The following is a 25,104-nucleotide window of genomic DNA, read 5'->3' as shown; positions in this document are numbered from 1 at the left end:
ATGTTAATGAAGTCCACGATCATAACACCAGAGGAAGCTCCACTAATCATGTTCAACCCAGATTTGGCTCAACAAAGGGAATGAACTTGTTCTCATGCTATTCATCAAGAATGCCCTACCAAAAGGAGTAAAGGAGTGTAAAACCCTACTCACTTTCAAAACTGCCCTAAAGATACACCTTCAGGAGGCTGCAATTCGAAAATGGCCCCTGTCCAAGTCTTAACCTACCCTAAGTCCTAACCTAACCCCCTACCCCCCCCCCCCCCCCCTTTCCTCTCTCTTCTCTTGTACATATTTTTCACTCTTCATACCAGTAACCTGTAAGCTGATACTGCCTCCCCCTGGTCAGCCAGGGCGCCTGATGGAGGGGAAAGGAACTGGTTGGAATAACGTGTTCCTTCCACGCGCTACGTCCAACCAGGGAAACTCCCCCCTGTCGGGTGACAAGAAGGTCAGTTGGCTCTCATGCATTGAAGGAGGCATGAGCTCGGCCCTGGCCTCCCTAGGCTGGTGGGGGGAGTGTAGTGCCCGGGATCACTTAGAAAATTGGCACAGGGTGAAAAAAGGGTTACAAAATCGAGGGATAAAAAAAAAAAAACCTTGATGATTGTATGACGTTCTGTATAGTAGTATGTGTCTGTCTCTTATATGTATAGTAGTGTGTATATCTGTCTGTCTCTTATATGTATAGTAGTGTGTATATGTGTCTGTCTCTTATATGTATAGTAGTGTGTATATATGTCTGTCTCTTATATGTATAGTAGTGTGTATATCTGTCTGTCTCTTATATGTATAGTAGTGTGTATATGTGTCTGTCTCTTATATGTATAGTAGTGTGTATATGTGTCTGTCTCTTATATGTATAGTAGTGTGTATATGTGTCTGTCTCTTATATGTATAGTAGTGTGTATATGTGTCTGTCTCTTATATGTATAGTAGTGTGTATATGTGTCTGTCTCTTATATGTATAGTAGTGTGTATATCTGTCTGTCTCTTATATGTATAGTAGTGTGTATATGTGTATGTCTCTTATATGTATAGTAGTGTGTATATGTGTCTGTCTCTTATATGTATAGTAGTGTGTATATCTGTGTGTCTCTTATATGTATAGTAGTGTGTATATGTGTCTGTCTCTTATATGTATAGTAGTGTGTATATCTGTGTGTCTCTTATATTTATAGTAGTGTGTATATGTGTCTGTCTCTTATATGTATAGTAGTGTGTATATCTGTCTGTCTCTTATATGTATAGTAGTGTGTATATGTGTATGTCTCTTATATGTATAGTAGTGTGTATATGTGTCTGTCTCTTATATGTATAGTAGTGTGTATATCTGTGTGTCTCTTATATTTATAGTAGTGTGTATATGTGTCTGTCTCTTATATGTATAGTAGTGTGTATATCTGTGTGTCTCTTATATTTATAGTAGTGTGTATATGTGTCTGTCTCTTATATGTATAGTAGTGTGTATATCTGTGTGTCTCTTATATGTATAGTAGTGTGTATATCGGTCTGTCTCTTATATGTATAGTAGTGTGTATATGTGTCTGTCTCTTATATGTATAGTAGTGTGTATATGTGTCTCTCTTATACTGTATGTATAGTAGTGTGTGTGTCTGTCTCTTATATGTATAGTAGTGTGTATATCTGTCTGTCTCTTATATGTCATCATGATTTGTGTGCATGGGGATCTCATCTTAAACAAGCTCAGTGCTTAATGAGTCTTCCAGTTTAGTACCTTGGTTCTCAAAGTGGGGTCCGGGGACCCCCAGGGGTACTTGAGGGGGTTCCAGGGGGTACCCAGCAAAATGTGTAAATATAGCATCAGAATAATTTGAACCTTTTATACTTTGGCTATTCAAAAATAGCAGATCTACAAGCTCATAGCGCGGCACCGAGTGCCGCGCTATGAGCTTGTAGATCTGCTATTTTTGAAAATTCTTGAAAATTTCTGTAAATCTTTGAATATATGTTTTTTTTAAAGCGAACATTTGTAACTGAAATCTTTGCTTCTGGGGGGGGGGTCCCTGGGACAAAATATTTTTAGATGGGGGTCCGCGGCCAAATACATATCATTTTGGGGGTCCTTGACGTGAAAAAGTTTGAGAACCACCGGTTTAGTAGACCTTGTATTGTTAATCTGTACTTCCATGTACTGTTGTTCTCATTTCTTACTAAATAAAGTACATCAATCGATCAATGGGTACCCTCAGAACCCTGTAATATGTATACATATTGTGTCTTGACAGCATGGGTACCCTCAGAACCCTGTAATATGTATACATATTGTGTCTTGACAGCATGGGTACCCTCAGAACCCTGTAATATGTATACATATTGTGTCTTGACAGCATGGGTACCCTCAGAACCCTGTAATATGTATACATATTGTGTCTTGACAGCATGGGTACCCTCAGAGCCCTGCAGCGGGCCTTACAGCTGAAGATAGAGGAGCTGATCCAGAGAGACGTCCTCATAGACGAGCTGGAGCTGGAGCTTGACACCAAGGACGAGCTCATCAGACAGCTGCGGACGGAGCTGAGCGCACACAGCGGAGCCGCTCACCACGCCGCCGCCGTCTCTGAGGACGCACAAGGTGCCCCCGCCCCCACCAAAACCCACCTGTCACTCAAAACCCTTAGGATAGCATGATGGATGGATGGATGGATGGATGGATGGATGGGTGGGTGGATGGATGGATGGATGGATGGATGGGTGGGTGGGTAGGTAGGTCGGTACAGTAGGTAGGTAGGTAGGTAGGTCAGGCAGGTTGTATTGGTAACAGAAATGCTTTTCGCGGACCAGGGGTGCTTGTATTCTTGTATTTGTTTTACTGAGGATAAGCCGTTGCACTGAGGTTACCTTAAAGGTAGGGTAAGTGATTTGCTTTGGTTAAAATAAGTGTTAAATAGCTCTATATTGTGATAGTACTCATTGCTATAGAGTGTTTGTTCAGTAAAAGGAGTCTCCTTGTCTCTCCAGCTCTTTATTAAACAGAAAATGCATTTTCGTTTCAGTTTAAATTTAATTTCTAATTTTATCCAACCAGGACAGAGAACTCAATCAGGATATAGATTAAACAAGTGAAATTGGAAGTGATGACACTAAGAAATGGGCAGACAAAATTGGAACTGGAACACTATACAAATTACGCTTAAAAATGAGTACTTTCTCCTGATTGGCTGAGATTTTGACACCTACCGAAAAATGTATTTTCTGTTTATTAAAGAGCTGGAGAGACATGGAGACTCCTGTTACTGAACACACACTCTATAGCAATGATTACTATCACAATATAGTGCTTTAACCTTTTAACAAAATACTTTTTGTTTTAACCAAAAAATATCACTTAACCTACCTTTAAGGAATAAGGTTAGGTTTAGACATAGTTTACTGAGGTTAAGGTTAGGAATAAGGTTAGGTTTAGACATAGTTTTACTGAGGTTAAGTTTAGGAATAAGGTTAGGTTTAGGCATAGTTTACTGAGGTTAAGGTTAGGAATAAGGTTAGGTTTTAGACATAGTTTTACTGAGGTTAAGGTTAGGAATAAGGTTAGGTTTAGACATAGTTTTACTGAGGTTAAGGTTAGGAATAAGGTTAGGTTTAGACATAGTTTTACTGAGGTTAAGGTTAGGAATAAGGTTAGGTTTAGACATAGTTTTACTGAGGTTAAGGTTAGGAATAAGGTTAGGTTTAGGCATAGTTTTACTGAGGTTAAGGTTAGGAATAAGGTTAGGTTTAGACATAGTTTTACTGAGGTTAAGGTTAGGAATAAGGTTAGGTTTAGACATAGTTTTACTGAGGTTAAGGATAGGAATAAGGTTAGGTTTAGACATAGTTTTACTGAGGTTAAGGTTAGGAATAAGGTTAGGTTTTAGACATAGTTTTACTGAGGTTAAGGTTAGGAATAAGGTTAGGTTTAGACATAGTTTTACTGAGGTTAAGGTTAGGAATAAGGTTAGGTTTAGACATAGTTTTACTGAGGTTAAGGTTAGGAATAAGGTTAGGTTTAGGCATAGTTTTACTGAGGTTAAGGATAGGAATAAGGTTAGGTTTAGACATAGTTTTACTGAGGTTAAGGTTAGGAATAAGGTTAGGTTTAGACATAGTTTTACTGAGGTTAAGGTTAGGAATAAGGTTAGGTTTAGACATAGTTTTACTGAGGTTAAGGTTAGGAATAAGGTTAGGTTTAGACATAGTTTTACTGAGGTTAAGGTTAGGAATAAGGTTAGGTTTAGACATAGTTTTACTGAGGTTAAGGATAGGAATAAGGTTAGGTTTAGACATAGTTTTACTGATGTTAAGGTTAGGAATAAGGTTAGGTTTAGACATAGTTTTACTGAGGTTAAGGTTAGGAATAAGGTTAGGTTTAGACATAGTTTTACTGAGGTTAAGGTTAGGAATAAGGTTAGGTTTAGACATAGTTTTACTGAGGTTAAGGTTAGGAATAAGGTTAGGTTTAGACATAGTTTACTGAGGTTAAGGTTAGGAATAAGGTTAGGTTTAGACATAGTTTACTGAGGTTAAGGTCAGGAATAAGGTTAGGTTTAGACATAGTTTTACTGAGGTTAAGGATAGGAATAAGGTTAGGTTTAGACATAGTTTTACTGAGGTTAAGGTTAGGAATAAGGTTAGGTTTAGACATAGTTTTACTGAGGTTAAGGTTAGGAATAAGGTTAGGTTTAGACATAGTTTTACTGAGGTTAAGGTTAGGAATAAGGTTAGGTTTAGACATAGTTTTACTGAGGTTAAGGATAGGAATAAGGTTAGGTTTAGACATAGTTTTACTGAGGTTAAGGTTAGGAATAAGGTTAGGTTTTAGACATAGTTTTACTGAGGTTAAGGTTAGGAATAAGGTTAGGTTTAGACATAGTTTTACTGAGGTTAAGGTTAGGAATAAGGTTAGGTTTAGACATAGTTTTACTGAGGTTAAGGTTAGGAATAAGGTTAGGTTTAGACATAGTTTTACTGAGGTTAAGGTTAGGAATAAGGTTAGGTTTAGACATAGTTTTACTGAGGTTAAGTTAAGGAATAAGGGTAGGTTTAGACATAGTTTACTGAGGTTAAGTTAAGGAATAAGGGTAGGTTTAGACATAGTTTACTGAGGTTACTTTTAGGAATACCAGGTGAATACCGCCGGATTTGCCCCGTGGGGAACTGTATCTTGGGGCGAGCGTTCTGATATAACATGCGTTGATGAAGACAAAAAGTGGAGGCGCACATAACAGAGCCGCACACACACACACACACACACACACACACACACACACACACACACACACACACACACACACACACAGGCACACGCACACGCACACGCACACGCACACGCACACGCACACACACACAGCGCAAAGACGCTTGTAGGCTTATCTTATACATGAAATGAATGAATAATACAACAGAGGTGTGTCACACACACACACACACACACACACACACACACACACACACACACACACACACACACACACTCGTGTTGTCTGCTGTGCACTGTAAGCCGCGCTGTCACGCTCTGATAAAAACAAAGGCAGAAGAAGTCAAGAACACACACATCACACTAAGAAGGAAGAAAGCGTCCGTATTTCGAGGTCGGGGAATCAGTATGAATGACAGGGGGATGTATTTGAGAAATGACGGTGATTCTGCTGTCCTGCTCTCACGGACTGTAATAATTGTGACCGGCCTAATAAGCAGTGTTACAGTATGTGTCGTATATTAATACGATGCGGTGTTACAGTATGTGTTTTATATATTATTTTTTTTTCTGGGGGGGGGGGAACATTCAGAACCCAAGATATCATGATCTGTAGATTTGTTGCTCCATTCACTTCTTGGTTAAAAAGGCTGTATCTCGGCTACTGTGTACTTTTTCTTTTACAATGCATTTTTGGCCGAGACATGTTATTTTCAAAGGCGTATAAAATCGAACGCGGAGGTCGCGATGACATTTTCTTGGCGGAAGCACAGTGAAACCCTCAGTGATTAGCAACCATCAGGGGATCCATTATACTGGAGATAAATATTCTGTGACTCCTTGAAAAAGGTACGAAAATCGAAAAAATCACTGGCATAGTACGCAATCATTTTTTTATTTAATTGGCACTGAATGAGTTAACACATTGACCGCCAGGCCCGTAGCCCTACGGGCCGATAAATCCAACCGTTAAGCGCCGATTCAATTTTCGACACGGCACATTTCAGTGTAACACCAAAGCCGGAACCATTCTTCGCCGGATATTTTCGTTTCCATCCGACTCCATTCTAAAGCGGACACTAAAATGGCCCTTTCTCTAGTTGTAGTTTTTCCTCCTCGCTGATCACTGTTTAACATAAACCGTTGTAACTACAACATGGATGCCACGTTTGACACGCGATCTCCACTGGTAGACACATGGAGATCTCCGAAATGTTTACATTCAGTGCAGCGCTGATTCTTATGGATTTTAACGAGGTCTATGGCCACGTGAAAAAAACAAAAACAACAACAAAACGTTGGCACTGGTGAGTACATCATGAGATTAACCTCTGGTGATCAATGTGTTAATAAGGTGCAGTGTTACAGTATGTGTTGTAATTCATAAGGTGCAGTGGTGGAGTCAGCTGCAGTACCAGATGAACCACAGCGTACAAAGAGACAAGCCATCTCAGCAGAACCCACTGCACTGGATCCCTCACAGCTCACCCATGTTACCCTGACCTGCTACAGCAAGAGCAAAGAGTGAGTGCACACACACACACACACACACACACACACACACACACACACACACACACACACACACACACACACACACACACACACACACACACACACACTTTAATTCTTTACTTGAATCCACAAAGTACAATTCATTTTCAGGGAAACACATATAACAGGGTTGATAGTTCATGGTCCCTAAGGATACACATGGCACCTCCTCCTCCACACAGACAAAATGCCTAGAACAGCTGAAACAGAGCAATATTTTGCAAGTTGTTTGGCTTTGTTTTGTGTCATGCCAGCGATTGCTAGGCCAATCGTGGTCAGCTTATATACATGGCCCAGGCTTCCAAATATGAGCACAGATGTACCCATAAGGTTTGTTATAATTCTCAGTAGCGGTTGGTAATTAGAATGCTTGTCTTGGTAAGCCTGGTTCATGTATAGATCAGAGACACAGCCCACCTCCACAATCAGAACTTCCTTGTGACAGGGATCAACAAAAACGACATCAGGGGTATTTGGGATGTTAGCAAAGACATCTCCTGTCCTGCAGTACTGTAGTACCACCTGGTATGGATGTCTGTCTGTAGCTTTAAAGTCACAACTGCTGCAGCAAGTGAACATTTGTTCAAAGATTGTTGGACAACCACTTCAGAGGCTCTATACATCTACATATGATAACAGTATGATAAGGTTGGCAAGGAATATCACTTCAAACACTAGCCATGCTTTGTATGGAGAATATAGGTTGCTGCCTTCAGGAAGGAGATACAGTGTTCCTACATTATACACAATAAGGTCAAACTGAAGAGGTCCTTTGTCCATCAGACGACATTGAGGCTTAATCAGGAGTTATAAGCCAGGGGTAGGCTGAGTGGTGGACATTGCTCTCGTCTTTGCATGTCTTCATGTATGTATTTTGTATTTTTCTTGTGTCATGTCAAATGTGTGTACTGTTATATGTTGCATACATGGCTGTTTGGGTCGCAAGACAAATTTCAGTGCAAACTGACAAAGTATTATCGTATCGTATCACAAGCTAAACCAAACCAATCTGGTAACAATCTTTAGTGTTTGTACATTGTTGCACTGGATGGCATACATTTTTTGACTGCATCGGACACTAAGTCAACTATGCGGTTGTGGCGAGCAATGTACACATTGTTATATGCACTACATCCATTGGTGATGTGTGCAATGGATTCTAGGTGTTGTTCAGAATCATGATGGTTTATACAGAGTGGACTATGGATGTCAGGATACCAGATTGACAGATTGTACTTGGTTGGTAATACTTGCATTCTTGCTTTGATGGTGAATTTTAACACATCCTCCCCAATTACAGCATTTTTGTACATAGAATGTGAAACAGAATGATCAAGCGGAATCAACACAGGCCAACTTTCCCTGCAGTGGAAGTCCATGCCAGTGTTGTTTGGCTTCAGTCTGTTTCATATTAAGCAAAACCCTTCTAGCTGTGTCTTCCTGTAGTCTAATGTCTCCTCCCTGGTGGGAGACAGTAGCCTCCACTACCACACTGGGGTCTGTAATTAGTCCATCAGAGATGAGCACTTCGGTGTTGTTTTTTTTGCCCATTTTAACTGGACTCCTGTCCAGTGGCAGAGGTCATTGAGATCTGGCCAATCAGACCAGACCCCAAAGCCCTTGTCTTGTGAGTCCAGTTTTCCAGAGTCTTTCCTCCTGAAACCTAGGAAATGATTCTGGTGTGTAACAGCCAGGGGGAGCTTCCTCCTGTGTAAGTCCAGTAGGAGTGACGCCCTGGCCATTTCTCTGACAGTGCCATCATCATTATTAAGCATGTGGAGTAGGATCAACTTTGATGATGATGGAGAGAGACACTATATTTCCACACTCACTCCAGAGGGACACATTGCATATACTGTCTCTCCGTATTTTAACTTTTTTCGCCATTCTATGTCTCACAGAAGTAGCAAAAATAGCCAATCTAAGCTCAAAACGTAACATTTTTATTTAATTTCAAATGCATTTAGTTATACTTATGTTTACTTTATGAACTTAAATACAAATACATTGGACATAAAAAGGACAATAGAATTGTAATACTAGTCATTAAGTCATTAGTCATTGCTCTTGCTCATTTGATTTTCCTATGTGTCTCATCTGTTTAAGACAGTAGTTAGCTGATATATTAGACTTTTACCTTAGCGCTAGTTATACTCTTAGTTGCTTGTTTTAGAAGAGAATTAATTTAAAACTTCTCTGGTGATTAGTAGTTTTCTTGCCTACCTACTGTATGTTGAATGCACTTATTGTAAGTCGCTTTGGATAAAAGCGTCTGCTAAATGACTGTAATGTAATTAAGCTACTAATACAGACTGAAGTAATTAAAGAGGGTCACGTTTGCATGTTTGGAATTATAACAGCTGAAATCAATAATAATATATCAGTATTCTATATATTAACCTGCAGGCCGCATTAAGTGAAGGTGGGGGCCTTATGTGGCCCATTGTAGTGGAGTAAAAGTACAAGTATTGAACATTGGAAATACGCCTGTAAAGTAAAAGTACCTCAGAATTGTACTTAAGTATAGTACTTGAGTAAATGTACTTGTTTACTTTACATCACTGCTACAAAGGAGCTATACTGACTATAAAGCCATATTGTAACCCATTTTTTTTCACCCGGTGCCAATTTCCTAAGTGATCCTGGGCGCTACACCCGCCCTACACCAGCGCTACACCAGTCCCCCACAGCCTGGGGAGGCCAGGGCCGAGCTCATGCTTCCTTCAGTGCATGAGAGCCAACTGACCTTCTTGTCACCTGACAGGGGGGAGTTTCCCTGGTAGGACGTAGCGCGTGGAAGGAACACGTTATTCCAACCAGTTCCTTTCCCCTCCATCAGGTGCCCCGGCTGTCATGGGGGAGGCGGTATAGAGACCAGGATTACTACATGTTTTTGTGAGGGTATTAACTACCCTGGGAGACACAGGGAGAACATGCACACTCCACTATAAAGACGTGTTAACACTCAAATTGACCACAGGGTGATGCTCTAACACCACAATATACTGTATTCAGCATCATAATACAATTGGGAGAAACGATTAACTATCATTACACAACACAGGAATATGTGTCATAACTCGGTCAAACAAACTAATAGCAATGGACGCCGATGCTGCAGCAAAAATGTGGGCTTCAATTATGAATAGGCAAATATTTAGTCACTCAAAACCATCACTCAAAACCAAATTCCTTTTATGAATATTCTGTGAGTTACAATGAGGTATTGGCTGTAGGCATGTCTGCATGCTGTGTCGTACAACGGCATGTTGCACTGAAAATAGCAGATCTACAAGCTCAGAATTAGCAGCTTGTAGATCTGCTATGTTTGGTGAGACAGAGTAAAAAAAAAGTACGCCCATAGCCTACAGTCATGTCTCTCACTGCACTATTCTGTGTTTATTTTGTATTGTTTTGTTACGTTTCCACTTTATTGTATTCTATTGTATCTAGAACAGGGGTCTTCAACGTTTTCAGGCCAAGGACCCCCTAGCTGAGAGAGAGATGAAGCAGGGACCCCCTCTATATCGTACAAAATTGTGTTTCAGATAAACATTTGCTGCTCTTTTTTTTCCCTCTACACCTATAACTCTTTGCCAAAAATATCAGATCTACAAGCTCACAACGCCTCGCGCTGCGAGGCGTTGTGAGCTTGTAGATCTGATATTTTTGGCTAAAGTTCTCCTCAGAAAAGGGATGCTAGGGTTCAAGTGGTTCATGTAAAAAAAAAAAAAAATCCTATCACACAAAGATTTGGCGGACCCCCTGTAGTAACTCTGAGAACCCCCTAGGGGTCCCGGACCCCCTGTTGAACATTGTGCAAATGATTACAAGTACAAAACCAAGTGGATGTTTGGTTTACTGCAGGTCCAGGGAGCTGATCCAAAGAGCTCTGCTGGAGAACGACTTCATGAAACATCTGGAACATGGACAGGTTGGTACCGACCACATTCTGTTCTTAACCCATTAAGACCTGGAACACTTCTGTGTCACTTTTTGATTTGAGCTTAAAAAAAAAGCATTATTTTACACTTTAGCAATTCAAAAATAGCAGATCTACCATTTACATATTTACCATATGTCTTGTGATTTGAACATTTTCTGTTAGTTTTTTGCAGTTTCTGTCCTGAAATAGAGTCAAGACCTGCTTGAATCTTAATAATAACCACTTTAATGAATTCCTTGGGTCAAAATTATATATAGAAATGTGTTCAATTGTCTCTGTATGTTTACTTCAAGAGTTATGGTATTTTCTATTGTCTCCATTGTATGGTTCGGGTTGGGAATAGGTGTAACAAAGGGTTAAAATAAACCCCATGGGACCTTATTTGACCAGGGCAACAAGATTAAAACTTAACTAGACACCCTTAGGGTCCTAAAAGACATATGCTAGAAAAGAATACACCTTAAAAATGTAGTACAAAGAGAAATATAAATGTGATTTCAAACTATTCTGCTAGTTTTTGGCTGTTTCTGCCCTGAAATAGAGTCAATTTGTGTTTGAATCTGAATAAAAAACACTTTAATGAATTCCTTGGGTCAAAATTATAATATGTGTTCATTTGTCGCTGTATGTTGTTTACTTCAAGAGTTATGGTATTCTCTGTTATCTCCATGTTATGGTTTGGGTTGGGGGTAGGTGTCAGAAAGGGTTAAAAATAAACCCCATGGGACATTAGTTGACATGGGCAACAAGCAGAAATCATAACTAGACACCTTTAGGGTCCTAAAAAAAACAGGTCTAAGATATGTGTTTTTGGGGTGCTCACGGAGCCTCGAAACGGCCCTACTATTTGACCTCGTGTCTCCCATGCAGATCCTGACCATCATGGACTGCATGCATCCCACCTCGGTGGCCCAGGGCTGCTGTGTGATCCAGGAGGGAGACGATGGATCCACCGTCTACGTGCTGGAGGGTAAGGCCTGAAAATAACTGATCTGCAAGCTCTGCAAGCCTGATGCGTTGTGAGCTACTGTTTTCTGATGAAAGTAGTGTTGTATTTTTTTTTTAAATTATCATTGCCTTTGGTTGAAGGTACTGTATTGTGTGTCATGATGTATTTAATCTATGAATGGTTACTTTCTTTTTACTATGTATTTGAGCGTCTTTGACAGCTAACACACCAGATGTTGTTGATGACTCCAGAGTCCAGAGAAGTGTCTGTATTAGAGATAGCCTCCACCTTTGACCCTAGCCTAGAGGAAGCTTTTATAGACCACCGAAGTCTGACGTAATTTACTCATCCTACCTGGGTCGCGTCCCCCCCGCCCCCCCCCCCCCTTCTGAATTCCCATAGATGTGTTTAATATCGCGTCAAATAAGAACTGTGTTCCAAAAATAAACAAATGATCCCGGCGGTTTGACTCTTATGGATATGAAGCCGTTCTGAAGGTGAGAAAACGATAACGTTACTTCTGCCGAATTACTAAAAATGTTGCCAGAAACAGACACTATCAAATATGAGTGACTGACTATCATAAACGATACAGAGCCTCCTCCCTGACAATAAGCGCCGAGACAGTTTGTTTATTTCTGCACCCCAATTCTTATATGAGACGATTCTAAGATGACCCAATGTTATTCTCCATAGAGAAATGACTTCTACGAACCAGGGGATGAACGAGTGACGTCAGGACTTCTGTGCTCTATGACCACTGTCATTAAATACAGTGCAGACTATTTGTTTGTATATTTGTCAGAGCCTATAGGACCCACAGACTGGTTGTTAGAGGGCTTCAACAACTTGAGATGCCCGAAAAAGGAGGGGAAAAGGCTCTGCTATAATTGGCAGCCGCCGCTGTTACTAACACCCATAGAGCAGTGGTTTTCAACCTTTTTTGCGTCAAGGACCCCCAAATTGACACATATTAGCCCAGGGACCCCCATTTGAAAAGATATGCCAGGGACTCAACCATTTTGATTCCTTGGGGGTCCCAATCTACACAGTAGTATCATCATCAGTGTTCATTTAACTCTGAGAGTGTACAAATGGAACCAAATGGACCCTAACGGGTCCATTTGGTTCCATTTGTACACTCTCAGAGTTACAGACATATAAGGGTCAATTTGGTTCCTAATTATTCATTTGGCTGGGGACCCCCTGGAACCCCCTCAAGGACCACTGGTGGTCCCCGGACCACTGGTTGAAAACCACTGCCATAGAGCACTGAGTGATATACTGTACTGTGACTAACACCCATAGAGCAGTGGTTCTCAAACTTTTTCATGTAAGGACCCCCAAATTGACACTTATTAGCCCGCGGACCCCCATTTCAAAAGATATGCCAGGGACCCCCGATAAGAGAAGATGTTGTACGGCTCTAGCAGTGATTCTCAACCACTTTAATTTCAAGGACCCCCAGTTTGACATGCATTAGGGCTACGGACCCCCATTTAATGGCATTTCTATCACTTGGGACCGCAATTTATATTGTAAAATCTATGTCAATGTAACTCTGCCATAGAGTACTGAATGATATACTGTACTGTGACTAACACCCATAGAGTACTGAGTGATATACTGTACTGTGACTAACACCCATAGAGTACTGAGTGATATACTGTACTGTGACTAACACCCATAGAGTACTGAGTGATATACTGTACTGTGACTAACACCCATAGAGTACTGAGTGATATACTGTACTGTGACTAACACCCATAGAGTACTGAGTGACATGCTTATTGTTACATGAAGACATATGCCATGAGTGTGTGAATGAAACCTTAACTGTGTCTTTAATATTTGTGTCATTGTATGCTTGTATGCTCTCCTTTATGTGGACATAAATACATTGTGTGTGTGTGTGTGTGTGTGTGTGTGTGTGTGTGTGTGTGTGTGTGTGTGTGTGTGTGTGTGTGTGTGTGTGTGTGTGTGCGTGTGCGTGCAGAGGGCATGGTGGACGTAACAAAAGAGGGGAAGAAGCTGTGTACCATCAGTCCAGGGAAAGTGTTTGGAGAGCTGGCCATCCTGTATAACTGCACCCGCACTGCTACTGTGACTGGTATTACTGTCTGTCTGTCTGTATAACTGCACCCGCACTGCTACTGTGACCGGTATACTGTCTGTCTGTCTGTCTGTATAACTGCACCAGCACTGTGACTGGTATACTGTCTGTCTGTCTGTCTGTCTGTCTGTCTGTCTGTCTGTATAACTGCACCAGCACTGTGACTGGTATACTGTCTGTCTGTCTGTCTGTCTCTGTCTGTCTGTCTGTCTGTCTGTCTGTCTGTCTGTCTGTCTGTCTGTCTGTCTGTATAACTGCACCAGCACTGTGACTGGTACTGTCTGTCTCTATAAACAGTATGAAGAACAGCAGGAACCTAGGTTTAGAACCATACAACCAGAACATCATCATTGTCTCTGCCAGGCCGAAGGCATGGTGGAGAGTATGTTTTCGTTTGATTTCCTTTGGTTCCACCAAGCTAACATTGGTCAAGCTTCACGTGACACGTGACAATATGTTGAAAGGGTGCGCTTTGATTGGCTAGCGAGACGCATGACGACATGCATACCTATAAATTGGTGAGTCACTTCAAAACATTGCATTGCATGTTTCGAAGTGACATCAGTGCCATCAGCCAAGCTAACATTTAGTCAGGAGATATTAGCAGAAAAAGTTCCAATCTTGGAATAAATTCCTTACCAAAAATCCTCCACCAATGTGGTCTGCTGGCGAGACTTGTGCTCCGAGGAGCACATTTTCTAGTTTAACACATTGTGATAATTGTGTTTAGTAAACAGAGCTCTAGTGATCAGGAGGTTCCGTTCACACTGTTTCTTCTTCTTCTTCTTCTTCTTCTTCTTCTTCCCCATCTCTCTCTCTCTCTCTCTCTCTAGCTCTGACTGACATCAGGCTGTGGGCGATCCGACAGACAGGGCTTCCAGACCATCATGATGAGGACTGGTCTCATTAAACACTCTCAGTACATGGAGTTCCTACGCAGGTGCAACAACACACACACACACACACACACACACACACACACACACACACACACACACACACACACACACACACACACACACACACACACACACACACACACACACACACACACTGTATACATAATATACGGTACATATATGTATGTATGCATGTATACATATAATACCTGGGATTTATATAGTGCTTTTCTAGGTACTCAAAGTCGCTTCACATGTCTGTCTGTCTGTCTGTCTGTCTGTCTGTCTGTCTGTCTGTCTGTCTGTCTGTCTGTCTGTCTGTCTGTCTGTCTCTCTCTCTCTCTCTCTCTGCTCTCTCTTCTCTCTCTCTCTCTCTCTCTCTCTCTCTCTCTCTCTCTGTCTCTCTCTGTCTCTCTCTGTCTCTCTCTGTCTCTCTCTCTCTCTCTCTCTCTCTCTCTCTCTCTCTCTCTGTCTCTCTCTGTCTCTCTCTCTCTCTCTCTCTCTCTCTCTCTCTCTCTCTCTCTTCTCTCTCTCTCTCTCTCTCTCTCTCTCTCTCTCTCTCTCTCTCTCTCTCTCTCTCTCTCTCTCTCTCTCTCTCTCTCTCTCTCTCTCTCTCTCAGTGTCCTACGTTTCAGTCCATACCAGAAGATCTTCTCAGTAAATTAGCTGATGTGTTGGAGGAGGTAATTTATTCATCACTATTATCTCTGTAATGACTGTGATTGGAGCATTATGTAATACTGGTGACCGGCCTTTATGAGCCCAGTGGTGTTGGTGAGGATGGTCCTGACTGAATCCACTTACTGTATAATCATATGTGAACTGGGGACCCCCCACAAATAATCCTATTTGAACTGAGGACCCCCACCCTGACAAGCACTTGGCATTGTAGGAGTTGAGGCGTTACATTTAGTTTGACTCGGTTCCACAGATACATAACGCCTGGCGTTGTGAGCTTGCAGATCTGCTATTTTCACAATGTTTGCCGCTTTCTTATATTATTTGACACTTTGTGTTGTGGTACTAAAAAGGCTCACTGAAAATACACACTAACATGAATAAACATGAATTTGCACAACAAACATGAATCCAACATGAATTAACATGAATTAACATGAATTTGCACAACACTGATGACAGTGCTGTCAAATAAGTCTGTGAAGCTATCTATGAAATCTATGAAAAAGTTTTAATTTGCAACACAATTTTATACAATATGTATTCATGGTCTGAAAAATGTTGAGGACCCCTGCCTTCAGCCCTATAGTGTACCCTACGATGAATATCCAAAATTGCACTTTATTTATGAGTTGTGATTTTTTTGGGGGGGAAAAACATACTAAAAAACGAACAAGTTTAAAAAAAGCTAGATACAAATGTGAAATGTTTATTTGAAAATGTGCTCAGAATAGGGACTATATGGTTGACACTCTTTGACATGATGCACACTGATATGTCTCTTTAATAATAATAACAACAACATGCTGTCTCTGTCAGACTCACTACAACGATGGTGATTACATCATCTGTCAGGGAGCCACCGGAGACACCTTCTTCATCATCAGTGATGGACAGGTAGGAGGATGATGATGTCATCAGTGATGGACAGGTAGGAGGATGGATGAGGAGATTTAGCTTACAAAACATACACACAACTTCAGCCCTTAAAACGTTGGTTTTACATGAATGAATCATTTTGTTGTTTGCATAATTGTATAGTTTTACTGTATGCCTGAATGTATATTTTATGCTTGTATACGCATCACATTTGAATGGTCTCTTATAACTCATACATAAGGACCCTATGGATTTAGTGTAGTTGCGAGCCATTTAGAACACTGTTTCCCAAACAGTGGTTTGGGACCCCATTGGTGGGTCACGAGTGAATATCCTGTTATTTTATTTCCTACATTTTCCTACATAAAAGATGTTCTTAAGATTTCCACAATAATTCATTAATAATATTTTTTCATAAAGAACTTCTTGAATAAAATGAAAATAACCGAAGAAATTCCCTGAATTGGAAAACAAAATGTTTAAGAACTAGTGAAAATATCAGATCTACAAGCTCATAGCGCGCGCGGCACAGAGTGCCGCGCTATGAGCTTGTAGATCTGATATTTTTGAAACATTTTTAACTAAAGTCTTTGCTTCTGGAGGTCCCTCGCAAACTGTTTTTGAGATGGGGGGGGCCTTGAGCTAAAACGTTTGGGAAGCGCTGCTCTAGAAGAGGGTCTGTGCGTGTGTCATTGTGTCATCCACAGGTTAAGGTCACTCAGCAGAAAGCAGCCAACGAGGAGCCGGTGTTCCTGAACACTCTGACCAGAGGAGACTGGTTTGGAGAGCAGGCATTGAAAGGGTGAAACGCTGGCGTTGTGGGCTTGTAGATCGGTTATCTTTTAACCATGATGTGACAAGTAACGTTATATAGTTGCTGTCGGGGCAGAAACCGCTTCTCTCCATATTTTAACTTCTTTCTGTGTTTTTTTCGTAAATTAACGCACTTCACAGTACAGCGTCACTCAGAAGCATCGAAAGTAGCAGATCTACAAGCTGGAAACGCGGCGCGAAGCGACGCGTTTCCAGCTTGTAGATCTGCTACTTTTGATGCTGTTGAATTTGAACCCTGAAAAGTCAGAGTTTTTGACTAGCTCTGTTCCAGAGCGTTAGTGAGTTCTCTCTAACGCTCTGCCCGCGGTGCTGGGCTCGGCGCATGTACAAATAATTCCACTGCCCTGCCAGGGCTCCAACAGTAGTGAAAATAATCAAAACCACGTCGCTACTCACAGAAACAAAGGCAGTTTTGTGTTGTTGAAAGTCTGTTCTCGGAGGTGGGAAGCCTCTCAGCACCTTCTCTGTAGAATACACTTTATGGGCAGACAATAAAATATGTCCGCGAGACGGACATTATTTGAACTTACCATTGACCAGATCTGTAGAGGGCACTGTGGAGTAAATTAAAATAATTTCCGTCTCGCGGACATATTTTATTTTCTGCCCAAAAAGTGTATTATACAGAGCACGTGGGGTGCTGAGAGGCCTCCCACCTCCGAGAATAGACTTTCAACAACACAAAACAGCCTTTTTTTCTGTGAGTAGTGACGTGCTTTTGTTTATTTTTTCCTACAGTTGGAGCCCTCGCAGGGCAGTGGAATTGTTTGTCTATGAGCAGAGCAGAGCGCCTGGCAGAGCGTTAGAGAGAACTCACTAACGCTCTGGATGAGGTTTTCCACCCAACAGAGATGATATGACGGAGTATAGATCAGGCATAACGGAGCTTGTGTCTCTCAGAGTTCTCTTAATTAATGATTCATAATTAATAATTCTCCTCTCTGTCTCTCTCTCTCTCTCTGTCAAGTGAGGACGTTCGCACGGCCAATGTCACGGCTCTGGGAGACGTCACCTGTCTGGTTATTGATAGAGAGTGAGTTCTGTTGTAATCGCGTATATTGTTAATTAGGGGTAATTAATAGAACTAATCAATTCAATTGATTATAATAAAATAATGATGCTTTTTCAAAAATAGTGTTTTTTGTTTTGTTTTTCCTGTCAATGGGTTGATATTTAAAGGAGTAGTTCACCCAAAAAATGACTTAAGTTATTGTCTGTCAATTATGAAGCATTGAATTCATGGAGATTTTTTAGTTTTTGTCGCATTCCTGAGACATTAATTTGATAATATATAAAATATAGCTATGTGTTTATGCCATGTATTATGGGTTAGGGTTAACCCATGTGTTCATATTCTATGCTCTGTTGATTAATTGAATACATAGGACCACAATGGAAACAAATCCCCAGGTCTTTTTTTGTGTAAGGCTTTTAGCCTTAATGTTTTACTGTACCTTTACTGTACCTTTACTGTACCTTTGTGCTCTTTACATTTCTTCACTAATAACATATCTTTCCACTCAAACAGAGAGCGTCTCCTTTCAAACCCCAATGGTTCTAATCAGCCCCCCGCCCACAGGAGTGGCCCAATTCTCTCACAACTTGCTACAAAAATCCCTCATGAAAAACTATATAATCTCCTACCTTTCATTTTCAACCTTCACATGTGTCTCCTTCTCTAATAATCAAAAAGTGCTATATATTTCATCTCGCAATTTACTTCCGGATGGTTCGTTTTGCACTTTTTTTGCCACATCGGTCACGGGAAAGAAATAAGCGCTGCCGTGGTCTATGGAAACGAGCCCAAAAGTGCACCCAAATAAGCCCAAAATCGCTTATACAAACAGTCAGACCTGGCAACGCAGCCTACGCCAATCATGCGTGAGAGATCTACAAGCTATGGGGCAGAGACGCCACCGTATCTTAGCAACAACTACAGCGCTCACTCTCATTGGTCGTGTCACGCTAAGAGCAGTCTCCAGACAATGGCATCGCAGACAGCTTGCTGTTACTGCTGTAGCCATCACAGTTAGTCCCAGCGACGACGGACAGGGCGCTGTGATAGCTGCCATGTCGCTAACGCTAACGTGGTTGTCATGCCTGCAGCGGCTGTGCAATCACTTTGTCAACAATGCACGTTCGTGTGGTGAATGTCAATATTGCTGCTCAGTTAGTCCATTGTAGATGGTGTATGTTTGTGTGTGTATTCTGGAGAACTATGTAGCTCCACAGCAACTACAGTAACTAACGTAATGGCAGGACCCCCCCGTGCAACGCATGTTAGGCTGCATTATGGTCATGTAGTAATTTCAGATAATTTCGCTCCGATTACAGCAGTGCTTATCAACCCTTTCACGCCGCCCCCCCCCGCCCCCCCAAATAAACGTACTTGATCTGGGGACCCCCCCATTCTGTTTGACTCCGTTCCACAAGTACATATTGTGAAAATAGCCGATCTACAAGCTCAAAACGCCTCACGTTGAGAGGCTTTGTAAGCTTGTAGATCGGCTATTTTCTACATGCCTGCCTCTTTCTTACATTCTTTGACAATGTGGCCCATGTTTTCATAGTATAGTTTGTTCACTACTTTTGTTGCAGAAATGCTCATTTCCTTTACTTTCCTTTTTTTATTGTCTCCGCCAGGCCGAAAGGCATGGCGCAAGACTATGTTTCACCCCCTGTCCGTCCGTCTGTGATAGCTAATCTCTCACATCGTTGACTTGATCGCAGCAACATAACAGCCCGACAGTGTTGTGCCTGAACGCGTTCAATGAACGATCGTTCATGAACTCGTTCATATTTTGGGCGAACGTGAACTGAACGTACTGTATATCCGCTAGATGAACGTTATCGTGAACGCGTTCATTCTGGCGTTTGTGAACGGCGTTCTCTCACAGTTTAACTTCGTTCAAGAGTGTCCAAAATGTCCATGGTTACATCGGTTTGTCATGTTGTATTTAATCCTATTCTGTGTTTCCGAGGCGTCTTGAACGCACCATCAGCCCAAAAAGAGAAAAGCAAGGCGGTGTCTAAACATTCATCTACGCAGCGCGGAGTCCGAGTGAACAGTCTCATTGCAGCGACAGCTAGTGAGCAGCACAGACAGTTACGGCCACTCGGCCAGGGCGAAGAGCTGACACCTTATCCGCTCTGCGAAGCTCATTTCCCGGCCACAAGCATTTGGAAGTTGACTTGTGTCTCTTCCAAAGTATCGGTGTTGTTTCCTTGGCTTCACTGCCGACAAAATTAACTTGAAGCTGGGCTGAATTAATAAGTAAACACCGCGGAACGGCGAGATGAGTTTGGGATGTCACAACAACATGTCCGTGGCTGATGCGTCGTAGGCTAGCACCGTAGCCTACAGCCGACTTTAGGACGGTAGCCCCGGCCCCCGAACCTCTGAATGAACGTATTGTAGTCTGGACGTCCGACCGGACTTTATTTTGGGATTAAAAGTGGACTTCTGCACCTGGCTTTTGATGTTAACAGTGTCATACACTCACTTTGACAAGCCCCCAGCCCCCCCCCCAAGATTAATGAAAATCTTTAGAAAATAGCAGATCTACAAGCTCACTGTGTTGCACCGTGACCTGTTGTGAGCTTGTAGATCGGCTATTTTCCAATATCCAAAACTTAAATAGGGCTGAAGTGATACATGTATTTGTAAAATCTACTAAGTAACTAGTAACTCAAGTTTTCAAATAATTAAAAATAAGTACAATATTTGCCTCTGAGATGTAGAGTAGAAGTAAGTAAGTACTGAAAACTGCTAATACTCTAGTAAAGTAAAAGTACCTCAAAATTGTACTTAAGTACAGTACTTGAATAAATGTGCTTAGTTACTTTACACCTGGAAATAATAAATATAGGGTGCTTTGTGTATGTACACCAGAGAGGATATAATGTATAAGAAAATTAAATAAATAACATTGGTTTTATAATGTATTGGATAAATAATAAAAGTATAGTAATAATAATAAATAATATATTTGGATGCATCCTGCTCCATATACAATACATGCACTGCTTTTCAGTTCATCATTCAAGTTTGAGACAATAAAAAATATGCGATTAATATGCGATTAATCGCGCGATTAACTACACAAATCATGCGATTAATCGCGATTAAAAATTTTAATCGCCTGACAGCACTAATATATATTGAAAAAAAAGAACGAAAAAGAACTGAACTAGTTCATTTTTTGAACCATGAACTTTAGTTCAAAATTTTGAATTATGAACTGAACTTTGAACTAGTTCATTTTAAAATTTGTGAACTGAACTTTGAACTAGTTCATATTTTAAGTGAACTTTCCCAACACTGCAGCCCGATGAGTCAGTGAGAGCTGGATAAACGAGGTAAAATGTGTCAAAAGGAGTCTGTACGGCTGTCGATAAATGAACACATGACGTCGGTGGGAGAGGAGATATTGTGTCTTTTGGACAAACAGCAGCGTCGTGCTGATGTTTGTTGTGTGAAGCAGCTTAATGTCAGAGTGTTTGTGTTGGAGCGCCTCAGTGCGGCTGCAGAGTTCATGTGCAACCTCTTCCAGAGAGAGACAGAGACACTAGAAACTCTGCTGGGGAAAAAAAACACTGCTGGGCATTGACTTTCATATGGACATTGATCTACACACTGCAGGTATATCTGCTACACACACAACATCAAACTACACACTGCAGGTATGATGCAGCGTTTGCATTACAGCCAGCATGCCAGCGTAGTTCCCATATGGTTTCAAGGTGGGCTAAACCATATGGACCCCATGTCAGCAATGTCAGCGGCATCCACTTCAGTCCCAACTGCGATGCCCATGCAGGCTATAAGTAGCTTCTACCTGGCCCTTAGGTGGGCCCCAACTACCCATGTTTATGTGGGACCAAGGCGGGTCCTACCTGGGTTTGCCCATGCAGGCTTTAACTGGGTTCTACCTGGGCCCTAGGTGTACCCTAACCAACCACAGTGCAGTGCCCATCGCTCCAATTGTTGTGACGTCAGGGCTCTCAATACTGCACATTGGTGGAGGAGGAGGGGCCGCAGGGCGACCGCACACATCGCTGAACCAATGGTAGCCCACGGATGTTTCCTCTGGGGATTTACAATCTGCCCCTCTATGCCACATATCATCCGCACTACAGGGTCTTCACTGACCGAGCCACGGCCCCACTGACCCTCATGACGCTACGCCACTTATATGCGTTGCCAAGTGGCCGCGGGCGCTACGTGGGCGTGGCCGCGGGCTAGACGCGAGCCCCCGCGTAGCGGGGGCGAGCTTCTAGTTAATTCAATAGAAATAAACCTCCTTGGTGGGCGTGTGTTCCAGATCCTTCAAGCAGCTGATTGGAGGTCTGGATAAAGTCAACAACAAGCAGTATGAGAGTGATGAGCTGAAGGCTAAGTGAGTTCACCATGAATACATACATTATTATGCATTTATCTATTAAATTAAGTTATATAATAAAGGTATTTTGTTCCTCACGTTTGTCACCATATTCTCTCTCTCTCTCTCTCTCTCTCTCTCTCTCTCTCTCTCTCTCTCTCTCTCTCTCTCTCTCTCTCTCTCTCTCTCTCTCTCTCTCTCTCTTTCTATGTGTGTCTGTCTGTCTGTCTGTCTCTCACTCTCTCTCTCCCCTCCAGGCTGGAGATAGAAGCAGTGTTTTTCTCCAGTGTGTCGCTGAGTGATTTCAGTGTGGTGTGCACCCTGGGGGTGGGAGGCTTCAGCCGTGTGGAACTGGTAAAACATAACTTTATAAACCTGCATAAACAAACACACAGATCAGGGGTCTTCAACAGGGGGTCCTGGACCCCTAGGGGATCTTCAGAGTTACTACTGGGGGGGGGGGATGCTAGGATTCAACCACTTGAACCCTAGCATCCATATTCTGAGTGGAACATTAGCCGAAAGTAGCAGATCTACAACGCTCACATTGTGAGCTGTGCAAACCTGCAGTACAATCAGTGCAGTGCAAAGACAAGGGACATCGTCCACAGTGTAATCACTACTAAATGTCATCAGAAGGCAGAGTTCTTGGTACATCTTATATATTTCAAGTCAAGTTGTCATGGCAGAGCGACTAACGTGTGTCTCGTAGTAAATCCTCCTACCTCCTACCGGCCCTTATAGTCTCATACAGTTCCACCCTGGGGGGGCAGGGTGGGGGGGCAGGGGTTCTCCAGCTGCCTCGCTGAACACACCTCAGCCACCTCCTCCAGTGAGGCCCCCACGACGGAGCCTGCCTTCCTCACCAGCCTTTGATGACTTAATCAGACTTTAAAGGAGAGTTCCGGTCATTTTAGGTTGTATGTTTGTATGGCTGGCGTGTGCCAGATTTTGTGAGAGAAACAAGCAACCAGCGTCATGTCGTTCTGCACGAGCGGTATCTCATGCGGGACATTCAGCGCATGTTTGAGTATCATGAGACTCCACCGTGAGTATCATGAGACTCCACCGTGAGTATCATGAGACTCCACCGTGAGTATCATGAGACTCCACCATGAGTACTAGGAGAAAAAACAACAACTTTGCATCTGTTAAAATAGACGATTTTCACTCTTACACACGTCTCCCATTATGCCGCTGCAAGGGGTCTGCAGAATGGACAACACTGTAAGGGGTCTGCAGAATGGACAACACTGTAAGGGGTCTGCAGAATGGACAACACTGTAAGGGGTCTGCAGAATGGACAACAGGGGCAGATCTGGAAATATTCAACGTTCCTTTGTATGTTGGTGAGTGATTAGCGACACATCAAACATACAACCTAAAATGACCGGAACTCTCCTTTAATGATGACACGGGCTATGCATAACCTGTGTGTGTGTGTGTGTGTGTGTGTGTGTGTGTGTGTGTGTGTGTGTGTGTGTGTGTGTGTGTGTGTGTGTGTGTGTGTGTGTGTGTGTGTGTGTGTGTGTGTGTGTGTGTGTGTGTGTGTGTGTGTGTGTGTGTGTGTGTGTGTGTGTGTGTGCGTGCGTGCGTGCGTGCGTGCGTGCCAAATGTCCTCACAAGTATGGTAGAATATGAGTGATAGACATGGAGTTATACCTGATTTACACAGTTGTGAGCCGGTGTCGTGCACTGTGAGCTTGTAGATCTGCAATTTTTTCAGCTTTAGGCTTAGGTTAAAAATGCCAAAAAAAAAACTATTAAAATAACATGCATAAAATCCTAAAATGTTGATGTCCCCACAAGTATAGTAGGCTAATACAAACTGTGTGTGTGTGTGTGTGTGTGTGTGTGTGTGTGTGTGTCCTTATAACATCCTAAAAACCACAGCCGTTGTAACTATCACCGTTAATGTAGTAGGTGCAGAATTGAGATGCATTTGCAACTGTTATGTCATGCATCTACAGTGAGAATGAACAAACGTTCCCATGTCATTCCATCCATGTTCCATCTCTGTGATAATAACCCAGACATCTTTCACAGCTAACACACCAGATGTAGTTGTGGATGATGAAGAGTCCGGAGAAGTGTCTGTATTAGACATAGCCTGCTCCTTTGACCTTAGCCTAGAGCAGGGGTCTTCAACAGGGGGTCCGGGACCCCTAGGGGGTCCTCAGAGTTACTACAGGGGGTCCGCCAAATCTTTGTGTGATAGGATTTTTTTTTTTACCTTAACCACTTGAACCCTAGCATCCCATTTCTGAGGAGAACTTTAGCCAAAAAATAGCAGATCTACAAGCCCACAACGCCTCGCGCTGTGAGGCGTTGTGGGCTTGTAGATCGGCTATTTTGCATGGTTTCCTCCTCCATCGGTGTATGAATGTGTGTGTGAATGAGTGTATGAATGAGTGGGTGAATGTGTGTGTGAATGGGTGTATGAATGTGTGTGTGAATGAGTGTATGAATGAGTGGGTGAATGTGTGTGTGAATGGGTGTATGAATGTGTGCGTGAATGGCTGTATGAATGTGTGTGTGAATGAGTGGGTGAATGTGTGTGTGAATGGGTGTATGAATGTGTGTGTGAATGGCTCGTAACTAGCGAGGCGTTGTGGGCTTGTAGATCGGCTATTTTTTGGGCAAAGAGGTGTTTGGTGTAGAGCAGGGGTTCCCA

At 42.2% G+C, this 25,104-nt stretch overlaps 1 pseudogene across 1 annotated transcript in view; it reads left to right on the top strand.

Annotated features, from left to right (window-relative positions):
• Nucleotides 1-2,403: 2,403 nt before the first annotated feature.
• Nucleotides 2,404-25,104, top strand: part of LOC311037545 (cGMP-dependent protein kinase 1-like) — a 56,213-nt pseudogene continuing 33,512 nt past the window's right edge. Inside the window, exons 1-12 of the transcript in view lie at nucleotides 2,404-2,596; nucleotides 6,586-6,721; nucleotides 10,619-10,685; nucleotides 11,568-11,667; nucleotides 13,643-13,756; nucleotides 14,593-14,699; nucleotides 15,279-15,341; nucleotides 16,156-16,233; nucleotides 16,923-17,017; nucleotides 18,017-18,082; nucleotides 22,374-22,448; nucleotides 22,688-22,784. The product of the transcript in view is annotated as a cGMP-dependent protein kinase 1-like (transcript). The remainder of the gene's footprint in view (nucleotides 2,597-6,585; nucleotides 6,722-10,618; nucleotides 10,686-11,567; nucleotides 11,668-13,642; nucleotides 13,757-14,592; nucleotides 14,700-15,278; nucleotides 15,342-16,155; nucleotides 16,234-16,922; nucleotides 17,018-18,016; nucleotides 18,083-22,373; nucleotides 22,449-22,687; nucleotides 22,785-25,104) is intronic.

This window comes from Gymnoscopelus microlampas (assembly GCF_963454915.1).
Source record: "Gymnoscopelus microlampas genome assembly, chromosome: 21".
NCBI classification, from domain to species: domain Eukaryota; kingdom Metazoa; phylum Chordata; class Actinopteri; order Myctophiformes; family Myctophidae; genus Gymnoscopelus; species Gymnoscopelus microlampas.
The sequence above is the reverse complement of the archived record's forward strand: the minus strand, read 5'-3'. Positions and strand labels throughout refer to the sequence as shown.